We start from the raw sequence: 5,204 nt of genomic DNA, 5'->3' as shown, positions 1-5,204 counted from the left end.
TCTCTCTCTCTATTTCCATTACGCCGCAATGTACCACGGAGATCCACGTACAGAATGGCAGCAACTTTATGACCAGTTGGTGTTAAACAATATGGGCTTGTATACGTAGCACCTCGTAAAGTTACTGTATACACATTAAACAACGCCATGTTGATGTCCTCATGTAAGTTTTATATCCAATAAAAAAAAAGCAGCCACTTTACGTCCATTTGCTCTTTTTAAAAATATTGTGCTGCTTTACTCAAAGACTGATACCATGCAAGTCTCCACAGGTAGAACTCGCGTCATTAGTCATGATGCAGGGGTTACAGGCGCACTAGTTTAGAGATGTGTATCTTTGGTCTTCCAAGAATTGCAGTTAATGGTAAAGAAGGCGCACTAGTCGTTGAGAGTGCCCACTAGTGGTTGCTTTTGCTAGCACCATAATTTGTTTTATCAAAATCCTACGGCAAGCGTGGTCTCATTATTTCTCTGTCGCTCTTGGCACGGCCTAGTACTAGTGGGCTTGTGTGTGTGCGCATCTTTACCTTTTTTTATTTTCGTTCATGAAATTTGACTGCGGGAAAGCGAAAGGAACCTACTTGTAAATGAAAAACAAAGGCTTGCTTTAGCATTTATATTTGTACAACAAAACCCCGTGATTAGGTTTGAAATTTGTGGCAATAATGCTTAACCGCGCACGCCCCCAAAGCTAGGACTCACCATCCATCATACGTTTTGTTTATCTACGTAGTTGCCACAATAGAATTATTACACAAAAGACATCACTAATGTTTGCAACAACTGCTGCTTCTATATTTGTTCAGCACTCACTTAATTACCAAGAGCATATTAGTGGTTGTTAATTAAGAAAGGCGTGTGCTTTTGCATCATTAGAGCTAAAGGTTTAGCAACAAGGCTCTTTCCCGTGGAATTCGGCATACATTACAGCCTTCGGAGCTGATATAGTTGGTGACCTATGTTCATGTATATGACTTAGTATTGTACATGTAAAGGTTGATCGGATAAAATAGTATACCTCTTGATGAAGTACTCCATGCCACGCAATATGTAAACACTAAGGGCTCCATTGGAACACTACGGGATTGGAAAAACACAGGAATAGGAAAAGCGTAGGAATATGATAGGATTGCATGTGTAAAACTGAGGATTGGAAAACACAGGAAATTTGTAGTAGTTGTTGTTTGGATGGGCACAGTAAATTTGTAGGAATAGCAACCATAGGAAATTTCTATAATCCTCTCATGTTACTTTAACCAACTAGTATAACAAGATACTTTATTTGAGCAAAGAAAAATAGCATAGAGTAACTTAAGTGGGCCAGCAACTTATCGATCTTATCTGCTACCCATGAACCCACCCTAGTTGTTTCCATCCACTCATTTCAGGCAAGCTAGGTTTCTCTCTGTCATGCATCGCTTCCGTGCAGGAGTCTGCCAGTGTGATCTCGAGCGGAGAGCCGCCGGTAGCGCCAGCTCCAGCGAGGATGGCCGTGGCAACGCAGCAGGAGCAGAGAGCCGCCAGTGCAGGACGCTGGCCACACAGTTTGGAGCTGCGGGAGGGCAGCAGCCCCAGCGTGCGAACTAGAGCGTCGGCAGCAGTACGAGAGCTGCTATAGTTCTCACAAGTCATTTGCGCGCGCGCTTCTACCTTGACTGTACCGGTCAAATGTAAGACGATAGGCCGATACAAACTAAATATAGGACAGGAGGCATCCGTTCTTACCATCAGTAGGTATTTATTCTCATCGTTCAGTCTATTAATTGTCATGCTGAATGTTTAAAACAATCGCGAGATGCTGAGACGCCACATGAGACATAGAGATTGTTCAAATACTACTGACGGCTTACAGCAGGTAGTCATACACTGGGGTGCTAGGTGTTCAAATTGTACATATTTTTACGTAAAACTGTCCTGGGATAGAGCACCAAGGAGGAAGTCTCTAAGGCGACACACTACAACATGCTGCATGTAGCAAAAGTCACAGAAGCACATGACCAGGCACACATCTTAAGCAGAGTGGCATCAGCTTCTGAGGCAGTGAGGCTCCTTTGATCTTGAGGCCACTAATGAAGTTTCCAGCTTCAATCCGACCCAAAGCTGCGGGCTGGGGAGCAATCTGTTTAAATCCCCAAAATAAAGGTCAACGCTTGCTACGTCAGTGCAACCATGGTCTAAGAACTATGTAGTTGCAGTCGGTGCTATATCTCTAATGCTCTGCAGGTAGACTAAAAACTACTTTTTTTCCTCTGGAAACAACTCTTGGAGGATCACTGAAGCACGGTGCAGAACTAAAAAAGCTCATCCTTCTGTAATCATAGTCACTTGTAAAATTTTCCTTATAGCCTGTAGATCCATACCTTCAATTCAATGAAGATGAAGAAAATCCATCTAGCTATTAGCTCCCAACTTGCAAAATTAAAACAAAGAAAAAAGGTAACATTAGTTTTCTTTGGTGTGCATAAACTTAATTGAAGAAGGACCAGAGGTAATTCATCTTCAGTCTAGAATGAGACATTTTAGTAACATACATTTAACTGAAATAAACACCATATGAATTCAGTAATAAAACTGAAATAAACATCTTTATGATATCTAGAGCAGAGCCAGTTGTCTAATTAGGTAATTCAGTAATTTGCCATGACCTACTGCAAAGGAATTGCAAAGGAACTGCAACAGAATATTAAAGAGGTCAAACAGGATTGCTGAGATGCTGAAGTGAACGGGAAGCTGTCTAACGCCCTTGGCTAGGCAATATGACAAACACATGGTGTGTGCTAGGGGAGCAGGCCCTCTCACACAGCACACACATCAATTATAGTGTTATACAATATTGACTAACTTTGTAATTTTTACTGGCAGGTAGGAAGTATTTCTCAAATAAACTTGATATATGCTTCTATAAAAGAATTAGACTTTGGAATTCCTTTGTTTACACACGAAGAATAGTAAAGCTAATCATTGTCCATTGTTGACAAGACGACAATATAAACTAATGCTTTTTATTTGGCAGCAAGCCAGCAACTACAATAAGAACTGCACTGTTTGATATAACTGTAAGTATTAACCTGACAATATATCATAAAAAAATTTCCTACCTATCCTTATTAATCCTTGTTGCAACCAACCAATGAAATGATACAAATATAAAATGTTGAAGCCTATTCAGGCAACAAGCAAGAGAAAAAAATTGGAAACAACAGCAGTAACCAACCGTCAGACCTATAATGTAAATTTATAACTAAGCTGACCCTGATGTACATCTGAGTCTGACCCCGCAATATAGAACAACAAAATCTTGAATTTGAAGTATAGGAAATCTAATGTTGAATTGATTCTTGATTGGTACCTGCACATCTGCTATGAAAACATTTGACATGGCACTGCTAATAATTTGACAGATGAGAGCACCAGAGAAGTTAACAAAATAAGGAGCTGATAAAGTAATACAAATATGGGAACCTTCAATGTAGAAATGCAGTAACAAAAAGAACATGCTCAAATATGTTCTCAAACTTCAATCTAGCAATGCAGTAATAAAAAGAACATGCTTAAGGCATCAATAAACCATGAACATACCATACTTATAGTAATCTGACATTAGTAAGTGCCTATGTAGAGTAATCTGACATTAGTAAGTGCCTATGTAGAAATAGAAATCATGCAGGGTACCAGACCTATGATTTGTGGTGCACTGCTTTTACATAATAGACTGAGATCCTTAAAAATAAAAGTTTTAGTTTTCTACATAAGACAAACATAGCGGTACATGATATTAGCATTATCTTCCCAAGTTTTTGGAACAAGCCTGTGAGAAAAGGTACATGTCCATCAGTGAGAGCTTACCCTTTCGAAGATGGTATACTTCAGTGAATAAGTCCTTTTTAGATGAGAGAATTTGCTCTTCCTTAATATCACTAAGCAATCTGTAAAAACACAAGATATGTGTTCAGACTACATGATAGTGAGAATTTACTAAAAATGTGGTATTAACATCCTACACCACACTCCTTGCAAGTCTAAATATTTAATTAATCTTTGGGATCACTATCTAATCTAAATAGAACGAAAGATAAGTGGCCTGCATGGCTATGGGAGCTGACAACCAAGCAGCAAACACCAAAGCTAACAATGTGCAACCTTAAATCGGTGAGGTCATCATTTTTTTAGGAAAAATATAATGTTACCATTAGGACAGGAGGCCAAAACACAGTTGAATCAATCTCCACAAAGCCACAGGGTAACACATACCGCAATTCCATGAATCAAACTCAAAGATATAGGAACAGCTGAAATTTGCAGCTATTTTGCCATCATATGACTTCAAATCTGATTCCTATAAGCTTTAATCTTTGGTTCCTATAGTTGTAATAAGCATATTAAAGCTTATTGGGAACTCTTACTACTACCTCACCAGACTAAAGCTGCAAACACCCTTCCTTCTACAGCTTTCTGGCAGATAAACATAGTAACTATAAAGTAGTAAGAATCGGGGAATTCCACCTGCTAAACCATATACCTTGTTCCAGCTACCTGCTCCACATACTTCCAACTCTGTCAGTGCAGTCCTGCCACCCCCTCACACATTACAAACGAGCTCACCACCAAAGCATGTTGATGACTGTGCTGACCTACAACAAAGCATCCACACACTTGTAGTTAGTCAATGTATAAGAATCGACCATTTTTTTGTCCTGATTGACATGGAAATGGAAGAGAGCAGTAGTGTCAGGTTCATAAACCCGGGGTCCCTCGGGGACCGGCTTCCACGCCAAGGCACCAGCTCAGGCTCAGGCCAGCTCCGAACGGCCTCTCCGATCGGAGCGCTAGCGTCTGGCCCCGGGCTCCTCCGCACGGCCTCCACTCGGAAAGCCTGATCCGAAGATCGCCTCCGACTCCGACCCCGTGTCTCCGACCGGGATTCATAGAAAACCCTGCTCATCGCTATTCTCCGACTAGGGACCATCCGACCGGGGACGCCCGCTCGGAAAGAATCAAAAGGCGTGCGATGAAAGGCAAGGCATGGCTCACAAATCAAAACCACTGTACCAGGGACCATACCCTGCACGGAACAGTGCTCTGCAGCCACCCTGACACAAAGTATTGTAGGGGCCGCTAGAAACTCCCATATGGTAAGCCTCCTCCGCGTGTCTCTGGACATCGATTGTGGTATGGGCTCCAGGATTTGCCATACCGGATAAACA

At 41.3% G+C, this 5,204-nt stretch overlaps 1 long non-coding RNA gene across 1 annotated transcript; it reads right to left on the bottom strand.

Moving 5' to 3' along the window:
- Positions 1-1,814: 1,814 nt before the first annotated feature.
- Positions 1,815-4,719, bottom strand: LOC136530315 (uncharacterized). Its single transcript, XR_010777746.1, has 4 exons — positions 4,520-4,719; positions 3,847-3,926; positions 2,361-2,409; positions 1,815-2,273 (listed from the first exon to the last, which is right to left on the bottom strand). It is a non-coding gene; the product is annotated as an uncharacterized lncRNA (long non-coding RNA).
- Positions 4,720-5,204: the final 485 nt, after the last annotated feature.

This window comes from Miscanthus floridulus, unplaced genomic scaffold, assembly GCF_019320115.1.
Source record: "Miscanthus floridulus cultivar M001 unplaced genomic scaffold, ASM1932011v1 fs_106_3, whole genome shotgun sequence".
In the NCBI taxonomy this organism is placed as follows: domain Eukaryota; kingdom Viridiplantae; phylum Streptophyta; class Magnoliopsida; order Poales; family Poaceae; genus Miscanthus; species Miscanthus floridulus.
This window is presented reverse-complemented; position numbering and strand designations above follow the sequence as displayed.